The 14,424-nt window shown below is 36.1% G+C and overlaps 1 protein-coding gene across 4 annotated transcripts in view; it reads right to left on the bottom strand.

Annotated features, from left to right (window-relative positions):
* Positions 1–14,424, bottom strand: part of LOC118181920 (transient receptor potential cation channel subfamily M member-like 2) — a 248,503-nt gene that overhangs the window by 215,693 nt on the left and 18,386 nt on the right. The gene's annotated exons all lie outside the window — the stretch shown is intronic.

The raw sequence follows: 14,424 nt of genomic DNA, 5'->3' as shown, positions 1-14,424 counted from the left end.
TATTTAAAACATTCTAGCAAGAAAGAAGTTTTAGGCTGAAAGACTTTCTGAAATGTAGTATTATTTCAATGTAGAAAGAATTGGCACTTGCTTTGAAAAGAATAGAAGTTAACAATGTACTACTAATGTATGTTTTCAAATGTGTAAAATTAACGGCATGTTGATATGTTCTTATATACATGTGAACTGTTATTTTAAATGTTAAGAAATACCGTGATATGGTAAAAGTGAAAGTAATGTTAAAAATTTGTTATTCGTGTGACTGTAAAGATTAAATCAGGGCGAATATGTGTTAAAGGTTGAATGATGTAGTTAGGCTCTCTGACGCTACACTTTAGAGTTAGCCACTTTTAGAATAGTACCTCAGGATTTAGAGTTGAAAGTAGGGTGTGTTAAGAGGTCTCGTTATGTTGAATTTTAACACGTTAGTGTTTTGATTGCAGGAGGAAGTGTGGCACACGTAGACAGAAACACATTCGTGTTTGGTGTTCTTTTACAACACATGTCAGAGAGCACGGGGAGAGATAATTAAAATAGTCATGAATGAAATAAGAATGTTAAGAGCAGTATAATTCTATATGTTACTTGCCATGTCATTGTGTAACATTTCATTAAACTAGTTTTCCTTCCAGATCTCTGGAAGGAACCAGAATTGAATAAAAGCTCCTGGTTAGATGCCGTGCAGATGAAAAAAAGATTGTTGTATATCCTGGGAGCTGCTATTGTAACAAATTTCTTTCTTTTAAATTTCTAGTTTCTATCTAAGTTATGTTTGTTAAAGGTTGGCCTCGCGTTAGATTCTAGAGCTAAAAGTTTTCAACAAGGTCGTTTTAGACCTCAGTTTCAAACTAATTAACTCTGGCGGGAAGTATGTAAGGATCTTAAGTTTTACTAACGTTTATTTTATTTTAAATCTTTACTATCACTTCTTATTTTCTACTTCCGGCCAGAATTATAAGCGTGAAGGTTTTTATGCAAAGTTTGTCTGGCGAACGCCAAGTATTTAAGTGTGGCCTTTTTGCCAAGCGAAAGGGAGGAAGCAGTGAGTTCGAAGCAGGCCGCTTACCTTAGAAGATACGCAGTTGCTATTTGCCTTCCAGGCCAGAGGTTTTAATCCTCTTGATAAATTAAACGTATTGTAGTGTTCACAGTCTCTGTGCTACATACGCTTCCTGTTATTATAAGGCCAATCTTCCACGTGTATTATTCTAAAGTTAAATTAGAGTTTAGTTTTATTTTTTTACTTTAGACCCCGAGTGGCGGGTCATTGTATTCCGAAGTACGGAAGTTATTGTATATAGAGAAAAATAAAGGGTTTTGTATACCCTTCGTCTGTATCCTGTCTACTTACTACAATTAGTGAACATAGCTTTAGTAAGCTCTCTGTTCCTAGTCAGGTCCTTGTATGTTCCCGAAGAAGGTTAGAAGGAACATTGAACCTGATAACCTGTAAAATCACTACACACATCTTCAAGAATCATATGCAAGTTTCAGGAAGTAACCAGATGACACCGATGGTACGTCACAATGAAGAGAGTGTAAGAGAGTGATATATAAGGAATACAGGCAAAGAAGTAAAATTGTTCGCAGGCGCTTTATAAGCATTTCAGTGCAATAACCGAATAGTTATGACACAACAGGCTTTGGCAACGATTCCAAGATGATGGTAATGTGAGTAGACGTTACAGCACAGGTCGCCCCAGAGTTACAAAGCCGAATGAGGACCGGTATTTGGCAGTTACTGCCAAAAGAAACAGGCGGAGCACAGCCTCAGACCTGTCTCGTCAGCTCTCTTCAGCCACTGGTACGACAATTTCAAGGCAGACCGCGTACAGACGCTTAGGGCAGATTGCTCTATATGCTCGTAGACCTGTCAGATGCGTTCCACTTACTGCAACTCACTGTCGCCTGCGGTTAGCCTCGAGTAGAGACTATGCATTGTGGACACCGCAACAGTGGGCTTGTGTGATGTTTTCCGACGAGTCCAGGTTTAGTTTGCAGCCTGATTCTCGCCGGACTTTCATATGGAGAGCTCCAAGGACCCGTTACCACCAAGAAAACATCACTGAACGACACTGTTATAGTGGTGCAGGAGTACTCGTTTGGGGTGGAATTATTCTGGGTTCCAGAACTGACCTGCATGTTCAAATTGGAACCATGACAAGCCATTTCTATCATGACGTCATTCTGGAACAACATGTATGTTTGTTTCAAGTGGCCATGGGCGCACAATTTGTGTTTATGGATTACAACGCCCGTCCTCACCGTGCAAACATCGTAAGTGAATGCCTTCAATCGAAGGATTTCACCCGTATGGACTGGCCAGCATTCTCACTGGATTTGAATCCAGTAGAGCACGTGTGGGACATGCTTGGCCGACGAGTTGCAGCCCGTCAACCTCCTCCTACATGTCTACCGGAACTTCGGAGAGCATTGCTTTTTGAGTGGTGTAATAACCCTCAAGACCAGATCGATAATTTGATAGTCAGCATGCCTAGGCGTTGTACGGACTGTATTGCATCGTCTGAGAGACATACAATGTATTAACAATCATACCAACAATGTAATATTGCTTTTTTGTAAATAGTTTTTTTTTTTTTTTTTTTTTTTTTTTTGTAATTTGCTCCAGGGAGAAAAAATCGCTATTTTTTTTAATAATATCAAACATATAGCATCTTTTTTTGCTCTTTACCTTTTGTTTAATTAATAAGCTTTACAAATAAATCAAATTTGTTTGTCTTCTAACTCTTTCTTTGCCTGATTTTGCATTATCCTTAATTTATGGACATGAGTGTAATACACTACGATTGGACACCAAATATATTGCTATTGTACTATTTATTATCTTAAAATTAAGAACAAATTAATTTGCGCATCTAATAAGTTTGCACCGAATAAGTTGTTGTAGCGTCGTTTACGACAAGGTTCAAACTGTGATTACAACAAGGCACAAAAAGTGCTTTAGGGCTGATATCTAGGGATATATCCTTTTTTTTTTTTTTTTTTTCCCACACTGCTATGTTGTTGACAACGATATAGTAGCTTAGAGCAGTGTTTCCCAACCTTTTTTTTCCTCGCGAACTAAAAGAAAGGTCCGAAAAAATTTGTCGAACCCCCTATGTAGTCGTTAAGAACAGGTAAAAAAAAAAAAAAAAAAAAAAAAATCTCAAATGTTTCAGATTTTAAATTACGTCCAAAGGGGCGTTTTTTAACATTTTGTGTGTTACCTTTCTTTATTAAATATCATGTTCCTCGCACTTAAACCATAAGATCCAGTGCAACAGCAATATCGCAAAATAGTTTTAAAACGAGCATATCTTTAGAATTTCCGATACAGAGACTCACGCGCTGGAGATAAAAATGTTTTTTCTGCACTACGTTGCCATTGCTCGCTTTGAAATCCTTGAGTTTGTTAATCAAAAATTCGTCAAAGTTTTAAAAAATAGGAAATCGATCATAAAACAAATTTCAAATTTCAAATTTGGTCTTCCACATGCTCATATTCGTTGGAGGATTACGTTATTCAAAATTCGATGACTCTATGTACCGTTGTTTTATCACAATACGAGAAATATACATACATTTATACAGATTTTTCATTATTTAATTTCTTCAAATATAATGCAGGACTCTAACATTTTATGGCAACAGTTTGAAAAGTGAACCGACATTTATCCGTCCGACGCAAAATGCCAAAACGAAACTAATAGTCCTTCGGGATTCATATCCCTTTGGACTAAAAAAGCAATAAAATTTGAAAGAATATATATTTTTCATATTGCAGAATAATTAATTATATTAATCGTGAAACATTTAAGTAAAACATTAATAAGACTAAAATGATGGTTATACAAGTTGAAAACAAGATAAATTTAACAAACTGGTTCTTATGTTTTACATTTGGAAAAACGCTTAATGGGATATCTGTGGCTGTTTGATAGAACGAAGCAATTCAAAGTTAGGCTCAATATCTGACGATTTCAATCTTAGATCAGGTTCTGCATTCAACTTTTTTTGTATTTATCTTTCGGATAAATATATGTGGAAAATCCTTTCTCACATAGATATGTTGTGCAAAATGGTAATAGAACTTCTGACTGAGCCAGAAGTCAAAGATTGATCTTTAAAAATTGCTTCTAGAGAATTGTCACAAGATAACTCTATGAGTTTTTCTTTTTCCAGTATATTTAGAGAGGTTTCTGAACTTACATTTCCTTGAAATGGATTACGTATCTAGTTGTTTGAGATGGATATATTGCATCTGTTGGGAAAATAGTCATCGAAAGTTAATTGAAGATGATTCAGATGTTCACATATACTCCTTTTAATATTTTCGACAAGTTTAATTGAATTTTCTGATAAAATGTGGTCACAGAATCGAAACATCCATACTCATTCATCTGCAGGCATTGAACCCCAAAACTGATCTTTTTCAACATAGCCTCAATTCTATCATGTACACTGAAAATGGTGACACGCCTCGCCTTGTAAAGACATATTTAATTCATTCAGTTTACAAAAAATGTCAGCTAAATAAGCAAAGCTTTTGCAGCCAAAGAACATCGGATATAGAATAAGACAAATGAAACAGATGATCAATAAAAAATGCTTGAACTTCAGACTTCAAATCAAACAAACGCGTCAAAACTTTACCACGGAAAAGCCGTCTAACTTCTGTGTGAAGTAGTAAAGAAACGTGGAAACTTCCAAAATCCTCACAAAGCCGTACGGAACAGACGGCAGTTTGTAGCACGCGATTTTATAAAGTTCACAATTTTCACAGGATCACTTAAAGTAGTAGATAACTCTGCAGGAATACGATTACATACTTTTAAAGCTTGTCTATGAATTCAACAATGAGTCCACTTAATTTTCTCGTTGACTTTCTTCACCCGTGCCACAAAACCAGAAAATTTTCCTGTCATTGATTTTGCACTATCTGTACACACACCCACACAATAAGACCAGCTTATTCCATTCTTTTCAAAATACCCATTGATCATATCGAAAATCGCTTCTCCAGTTGTGTAGGTTTTCAAAGGTTTTGCAAATAGTACATCTTCTTGAACAATATTCTTAAAACGATATCTAACATGGACAAGCAAGAAAGACTGCGGCATTTGTTACGTCCGTCGATTCGTCAAGTTGAATTGCAAAATAATTCAATTTTATTCTTTTTAGAAGTTCGTTCTCCACATAATTAGCCAAGTCATTAATTCTACGCGACACTGTGTTTGATAAGGGAATTAGCTTAATTTTCTTTGCTGCCTTTTCCCCCAAGCATACATTTGGCGATATCTTTCGCACATGGTCCAATTAAATTTTCTGCTATTGTATGCGCTTGTCCAGATCTTGCAATTCTATAGCTTACTCGAAATGATGCTTCAAGGGCTATTTTACTATCTTCGTTTGAAGTCAAGAAAGAAGAAAGGCTACACTTTTTGATATCTACTAATTTTCTTTTGAAATATTCAAGAGGTTTATCTTTGTGGGTCGGATGTTTTGTTTAAGTATGTCTACGAAGAAGTGATGGTTTTAAACTGCTGTTGGCAAGAACTTCGTTACATATAATACAAAGCGGTTTAGGTTCCGACTCATCCCCAGTAAAATGAAAACCCAATTTTAGATAGTAAAAAAAAAAGCTGTCATATTTTCGCTTTTTCCCTTTTCTATCATCATTTCCTTTGTTTTCCGTCTAGTGAAACGGTACCTGACTACAGCTTTCAGTACTATCATCTCGATTATCATGTCTCGTTTCTAAACGACCCGTTTTTAACAATCGATCCATAATAAAAATAAGCTATAATAATAATTAAATTAATAATTATTAAATCATTTACACGAGAACTTGACAGTCAGTATCACTATCATTCAAGCTTTACAAGTGCTAAGCCTATGTATGAACGTCGACAGACAGACAGACAAAATAGATAGTTTATACAACACTACTCTCCCAGTTTCCTTGTTGTGAACAAGTATCTAATTCTAAAATCTGTAGTAAATTGCCTTAATTTGATATTTATTTCCAATTGTATTGTAAAACAAAATATTACGTAGAAGGGAAAACTGCTGCAATGATTTTAAATATGAAGCAGAACATGATACTAATCACATTGATAAAATGTTTTAAATATAAATAAATGTTTGTAATAAAAAGAGAATAGTATTTGATTACTTCAATAAGAGGAATAAATTATAATGTATAAAATTGTTAATATAATTTGATATTCATGAAGTAATTTTGAAAAACAAATAAGGAAAAAAGAAATGAAAATATTAAAATTTATTATAGATTTCTTAACAAACAGGCAGCGAACAATCTGTTTTACAGTGAGTTGTGTTTTTTAATTTTTTTCCCCTTTTGATTTTAATGGCGTTTTAAAAAATCCACCATTACAATATTATTTTCGCTTAGAGTTTCAACCGGCGATGCTATATTTTCTCCAAAAGTTTTGCAAAAACTGCAGTTCATGCATAAGATCTGTACTATTTATATCGCTTTGATTTTTATCAGTTAATGCTTTTTGCAACTTTTTGGACATAAGTTCAGCTGATCTTGCAAATATATGTGAACGAAAATACCTGATGCCGATGCGCATATAAGGGTAGACGCCGACGCCGTCGATCCGTTCGACAAATTGCTTAATCCTTATTTTGTGTCTACTGTTGCAATCGTAGTAAATTTGTGCAAAATTTATCTTTTTTGCCTTTTTTTTTGGTGATTGCTTGTTGTTATTATTATTCTACATAAAAAAGGTAAGTGCAGTTACATATAATGTTAAACTTAGATTAACGTTTCACGATTTGAGCATAATTGCTCGATTTTTTTTTTTTTTTTGTTTTGTTATTTACATGAACCATTTGTTTATTAAACTAAAAATTATTACCTTTCGAGAAGAAAGGATTAACATATTTACGGAGTACCTCTGAATTTAAAATATACCTGTTTGAGCTTTGAAGAGAAGTAAAAATATGCAAGGTATTCTGAAATTAAAAATTGCCATTTTTCGATTCTTAGCTATACGAAAAACCGAAGAAAAATGTTTCGTTATTTCATTACGTCTTAAATACATACTTTAAATTTTATTTATTTATTTTATTAAACAAAAGAGTATCCCCAGCTCCTTGAATTATTTGGTGGTGAGCTAATAGTTCACATACATTTTCCCAGCAATGGTTTAAGATATACTCAGATTTTCAGAAGGTAAAATATTTCAAACAATGACTTGAGTGTTTTCAAGAAGAAGTACTTTACGTAATAGTTTTTATAATAGTTATTTTCTACTTTTATTTTTACTTCCACTTTTTCTGTCTTTATTTTGCCCCAGATGTCTGAAGAAAACAGAAAAAAAAAAAAAAAAAAAAACTATCTGGGTATCAGAATTTAACGAAGAAAAGGAAAGCGAGAGTAAGACTTAATAAACCAGAACTTTAAAATTACTCAGTTTTTCCAAAACAAAGAGACTATCCAAGCTGAAGCTATTAACATAAGTTGTGCATCAATGTCTCTGCTACCATTTAAATTACCAAAGGAACCTGATAATCAGAAAGAGTTAGTGTTTTCACCCGGGAATTACATTTAACTAATTTAATGCAGCCGGTCGAAAAAACAGAAGAAATATTAATGAAACTATAATTTCTGCAGTATATACGCATTTGCCTGTGCCTGATGATTCCGGATTATGTCCAAGTCCAATATTGCTATCCCAAGTTCAAGTCTTAATAGAAAATGATTCTGAATATTATCAAAATTTGGTTTCCAGTTTCAGTTTCCCAAAAGACAATGGACGTAATTTTTTTTTTTTGAAGTACTTTTGTCGAATCTTGCCAAATAACGAAAGAGTTAAAAGAGATTGGTTGCTAAATTCTGCTGAAAAAAATTCTGCTTATTGCTTTTGTTGCAAAATTTTTAACAGTTTCAGCAACGTAAAATTGAGTAGTTCTGAATTGAATGACTGGAAGCACTCAAATGAGCACTTAAAGCTTCGGGAAAAATATAAAATGCATTTCCGAAATCTACACCTTCGGTCCGATTTCTCAGAACGATAATGGAAGAATAAACCTTTTGATATGGGAATTCCAAAATTCAATAATAAAAAAAGGGACTAAGCATTGGCGCAATGTTATTGAAATAATTATCTATGCCATTGTTTTTAGCCAAACAAAACTTAGCCTTCCATGGTTTCAGTAAAAAATTATTCGAAAGAAACAATAATTTTTTAAAGTGTATAGAAATGATCGCACAATTTGACCCTATCACGTCTGTAATATTAATAAAATTCAACTAAAAAAATGCTTCATTTCCTTGGAGGTAAAATTCAGAATGAAACAATTAGCTTTTTAGGGAATAATATATAACAAATTATTTTAAATAAGGTTAGAAGGTATTTCTCCCGCTTTCCTAGCATGTCTTCGTAGTATGGTGGTCTGCACTCTGGGCGCGTATTCCAGAGGTACGTAGTTCGATTCCCGGCGAGGCCGTTGCTCATTTTTCATCACTCCTGCTTCCAAAATACCTAATGTCTCTACAAGGTCAAACAGGCAAAGTATTTTTCGGTTTTACTTGATTGTAACCCCTGATGCCAGCCATCAAGAGCAGATGATCACTGGTATACATCGCGAAGCGCGACGTCACCAGTTACTTATGATATCAGTTTGCATGAGGTATCTTAATTTAGAAAATATAGATATGAGTATTGAAGAAAGGTTTTTAGTATAATGTGTTACAACAGATACGACTGGTGAAAGACTAACAATATTCTTAATAAAGACTTTAGAGGAAAATGGTTTAGATACGGGCTTCTTAAACCTTTTTGAGTAGCGACCCCTTTTTATCACTGAGATTTTTTTCGTGATCCCTGGACCTCTATTGACAAAAACTTTGTGGGACCGCATAAGAATTGCGCAAATCCCACACACGCGTTAGTGAAACCGTCAATTTTTTCACTTGTACTGTAATATACTATTGCAGTTTTAGGTCATTAACTTTAATTTCTAATTTTAAGACATAGAACAGTGTGAAAATTTTAAATAACAGACGAAATGACAGCTTCACGTGTAAAGCAAGGCAAATGTACGTCTATATTATAAAATGAATGCGTCAAAACAGTTTCGTTTTTGCCTTTGCCAGTATTGTCTTATCGTCATCGCGTTCAAATAAGACAAAAAAGAACACCAGAGACGAACTCCTATCCTGGTCATACCTTTTCGGGGCAGGCCTACCAGCGGCCGAGCGGTAAAGTCGCTGAACACTGGTAGTTCGGTCCGAGGTTCGAATCCCGCGAACGCAAATCAACGCAAAATGCTAAAACAAAATGAACATCCCTTCTGGGCTGCCGCCCATTAGGGTTAAACAAAAGAAATTTATTGTATTAGCTACATTTAAGAATACATTAATTAAAAGTGTGAAAATGTTCATCTAGCTAAAAGTAGTATAAGAAAACTAATACCACAACCTCACAAGAAACTCTAAAACACTAAAATAGCTAACTGAAATTTATTAGAGTTACAAAATTAGAGTTACAAAAAGATTTAAGAGAAATGAAGGCATTTTAACGAAGAAAGGAATAGCTTTCCTACTTTATCGTTTGCCCTTTTTTTCGCACTGAGCACGCATCGCAATGGTGCAACAATAGTTAAATTGCACAATTGCAAGGGCATTTCCTACAGTACTCTGCCAATAGAAAGGATTTCATAAACACTTACTAAATGTCTACTACATCAACAAGTGTCAAAATTCAAGTTTATTTACCTCTGAAATACGCTACTTATTCACCTAACATAAAGATACTTCATCTCTTTGTAGAGACATTAGGTTAGTTCGGAAGTAGGAGAGATGAAAAATGAGCAATGCCCTCGCACCACGAACCACGAACCTCTCGAATACGCGCGCTGACCACGACACTACGAAGGTATGCTAAGACGGCGGGAGAACTACCTTCTATACTCCCCCTTTTAAAGGGCGACTGGGGATAAGGGGATCCAATCGCCAAATCCTGGGGATGGAGAATCATCATCCACCACCTTTTTAGTTCGGGCGCCACTGTAGATTTATTAGGTTATTTCAAAGCAGGAGAGATGAAAAATTAGCAATGCTCTTGCTAGGAGTTGAACCACGGACCTCACGAATACGCGCCGAGCGTGCTGACCACTACACTACGAAGGCATGCTAAGAAGGCGGGCTCGAAGACCTCACAGATGCCATAATTAAAGGCATCCAAGATACCTGCAAGGAGTTACCACAACGAAAAAAGTACGGAAAAATTACACTCACTTCACTGGTGGAACAGTGACCTTAGGATCCAGCAGAAGAAATGCCGGGCCCTAAGGAGGAAATTAAAGCAAGAAAGGAAACAAGGCATTCAATCTATTACTCTCGTAATTTTCCAAAGAGAGACAGCCATTTATAAAAGATTAATCATACAATCGAAGATTAACACCTGGAAACAATATTGCAGCAATAATAGAGATATCTATGGTCTTCATCAAAAAATTGCTATGGATAAATTATTCAAACCTATGCAGCTGTATATATCAGATACTCTTCCCAACAATCAAAGTCCAACAGAATCTACAATCCAAAATATTCTTGATGCAGTCTTCCCTGTTGATGACATTTCAGAAGACACCCCTATGCAAGTAAATTTAAGGCATGCGAACACAGTCCCTGAAACGGCTGATGATGCGGAAATCACCTTAAATGAACTTCGCACAGTTCTTCGTCATCTCCCAAAGAAAAGGGCACCAGGGCCAGACGGCATAGATTATACTATCATCCACGTCACCATTAACTCAAGCCTTCAATTCTTCTTAGAATATTTTAACAAGCTTCTAACAATAGGCATTTTCCCACGCGCCTTTAAAGTCGGACACGTGGTCCTATTTCTAAAGAAAAATAAAGATCCGAAACTTTCCCCCTCGTACCGTCCGATCTGTCTCCTGTCCGCCCTGAGCAAAGTATATGAAAGAATAATTGTAAGCCGTTTAAAGCACCACCTTCATTGCACAGATTATTTAAGTGATAGACGGTGTGGCTTCCGTCCAAAATGCTCAACTGTGCATGTGCTAGCAAATATTCAAGACACCATCATGAAAAACAGAAACAGCGGCTACCACAGGGCCTTCATTAGCATAGATTTGAAAAATGCGTTTGACACACTGTGGTGGCCAGCCATTCGAGCAACATTAAACGACGCTAAGTGCCCCAAGAACATTTTTAGGGTATTTCACAGCTATCTCTCTGATCGAAGCTTAATTTATGTAAGTAACAACCTCGTCGTCAGCAAGCTACATAACAGAGGGTGTCCTCAAGGCTCATGTGCCGGTCCTGACCTATGGAACCTAACATTCAATAGCATTCTGATGGCAGACTGGCCAGAGCACACTCAAATATTTGCCTACGCAGACGACGCGGCTCTCATTGTTAAAGGGAAAACAAGAGACAAGCTCCAACGACATTCTAATGAAACCTGTGAAAACTTCTATGAACTATGCACAGCCATCAAGCTACAAATTGCAGATCAGAAGTCTCAGGTTCTCTTAATTCCCAAAAAGGGTGGCTCACTGGCCAGGAGACCCAGAATCACTTTAAATGGCAGCAGACTAAAAATCACACCACAACTTAAATACCTGGGGTTAATTTTCGATGAAAAATTAAATTGGATCCAGCACGTGATAGAGACAAAAAAAACGGACTACAATAATAGCTGCCAAACTCAGACAGATGCAGAGTTATCGGTGGGAACTGAACCCACATATACTAAAAACTCTGTACCTAACAGTAATCGAAAAGATTGCAACCTATGCAGTAGTAGTCTGGGCTATTCCAATGCAGGGACGTAAAATAAAGCACCTGCAAAGCCTGCAACGTCCCTTTACACTGGCCATGACGAGGGCATATCGTACCACCTCAACCAACGCACTCAACGTCCTTGCAGGAATAGTCCCACTACATCTAAAAGCCCTGCAGGAAGCTACCATTCAGAAGGTAAAGCAGCTGCAGCGAGCCGCCTTTCTGGATGAAATAAATTACTCCCTAACGGACTATGAGACACCACTGCAACATCTAGACCTACACCCATCCCAGCAGGGACAGGGTGTCAATATCTACCTAAAAAGAAGACACACACCCACCTGCTACTGCTCTCAAGATTTTTACAGACGGTTCCAAATTAGATAACAGCACGGGCTGCGCACTGGTAGCTTACAAGAACGATGCAAAGAAGTTTCAATGGAAGGGACACATGCACGATAAAAATAGTGTGTTCCAGGCCGAAGGTACAGCATTGGCAAAAGCCATAGCCTACATCAATACTACTGGAGTTACCACTGCCACTGTTATCACAGACAGCCTCTCTGTTCTACATGCCATCAAAAATGTGAAACAGCCCTCTCCGATCATAAACAAGATACAAGAAACTCTTCGCAAAAGGTCTCATCAAAAAATCCACCTAGTATGGACAAAAGGACACGCGGGCAATGCAGGAAATGAAGCTGCAGACACACTGGCTAAGGAAGCAGCAAGTAATAAGGATGCTGAGCAGCTCAGTATAGACTGGCCACTCTCCCACTTGAAGCGAGAAATTAACTTAAAAATTCTCTCCAAGTGGCAAGAAGAATGGGACACTGATACAACCGGTAGGAGAACGCACTATCACATGTCCTACGTAAATCCTGCACGACAAGTCACTAGCTCGCAACTAGTCAGATTTATCTCAGGGCACGGGCCGTTTCCTGTCTATTTCCAACGTCACGGTATAACAAACACGAATATATGTATCTGTGGCGAGACGGGAACGCCCAAACACTATCTAACTACATGCCCTCTGACAAGAGAGTATCACATAAAAATGCCCACAACCAATGTTCAAGCCTTCGCAAAGTATTTAGTTAAGCAAAAGCATCTCGCAAGGAAAATCATGAAAATGATGGACTTATTATTCAACAATGGGATTAACTTATGTCAGGTGACATAATTACCCAAGATATCTAATTTTTATAAGTTAAACATATCTCCACAGTAGTGACTTAATGTGACGGACGTTTTATTAACACTTCAGCAAGTACAGTGCTATTCAGATAGTTTTAAATGTACTGAATTTGTAATAGCGTGACACTCTTTTGTAACATATAATGGAGTGTATATGCGTATTTAGACAGATAATGCTTAGCATACCTATTGTAATGTATAAATATGTTTTAATAATAGAAAGTATCAGATGCATAATGGTAACAGTAAAGTAGAAGTTATAGTACGGAATGTTTAGAACTGAATGTTTAATATTAAATGTGTTTTCAACGTAGAATGTATAGCATATATAATGTAACGGAAAATGGTATAAAATAGGAGTATCAATGGTAAAACAAACAGAAAGTATAGCGCATCTATTTACCTCACAAATGAGTAACTAGTATAATATGTATAGCACACTCATAATCAAGTAAAACGTATTTAAATCATGTATATTGTACCTAATGTAAAAGTTCATGTTCTGTCTGTATCTGGATTTAATAATAATGTATATCGCTATAGTATATCTAATGTATAATATACTTAATACAATGTCAAGCTCACTTTATAAGAAGATTCTGTGAATTTAGCTCACTGTATTAATAAGCAAGTGTGTAGGTTGTAGCAAGTAGTTCAAATAAGTTTGTGTTACGTGAATTATGTACAGAGTAACTGTAATCGCAAGTGATATATATTTAATGCAAAGTAATGTATATATAGCTATGGTGCCTAAGTGAAGAGTATACTGTAATCGCAAGTGTTCCTTATCTAACACAATGTATAGTATTTATGTAACACAGTATTTATGCAATTTTTTTTGTATATACTTATATTCCAGAGTTATTAATCTAGTATTATTTGAATGTATTGGATGTAAAATTAGCATGTCACAAACGGCCCTATATATGACCATGTTCTTATGTTTCTCTTTCATTTCAATAATTACTGTGGCTCGGGCAGCTGGATGGCAGCGAAACATATCTTATGCTCTGGATAATGGTGGACGTGGTGCTGTACTGATTAACCATTATGGTAAAGGAACAGTGCCCACGTCCTCCGTCACTCACTCACTCTATTATCAGACTAATATACGTACTATTTAGTTCTTGTAACATAATAAGAGAAAATTAGAATATTATTTCGTTGTAAGCCATAATGCGAATCTTAGAGCAATATAGTTCCGTTAAAAAAATAAAGTGATGGAGGGAAAAAGAAATATTACCTTGCAGCATCTTACATTTAGTTCCGTATTATGGCAAAGCACAGGGTGGCTATTTCGCATATAGGAAGCAGTGCCATTATGTGGAACTCATTCTTATTCATGTCACGCACAGTAAAAACGTTATACAGCCAGTCCCATTCGGGGGGGGGTGAAACTGTTTAGTAGGCTTGTCCATTTGGGAGTATGGTCATTT

This window comes from Stegodyphus dumicola, chromosome 4, assembly GCF_044657685.1.
Source record: "Stegodyphus dumicola isolate Sdum_Otavi_A_Nest chromosome 4, ASM4465768v1".
Classification (NCBI taxonomy): Eukaryota; Metazoa; Arthropoda; class Arachnida; order Araneae; family Eresidae; genus Stegodyphus; species Stegodyphus dumicola.
The sequence above is the reverse complement of the archived record's forward strand: the minus strand, read 5'-3'. Positions and strand labels throughout refer to the sequence as shown.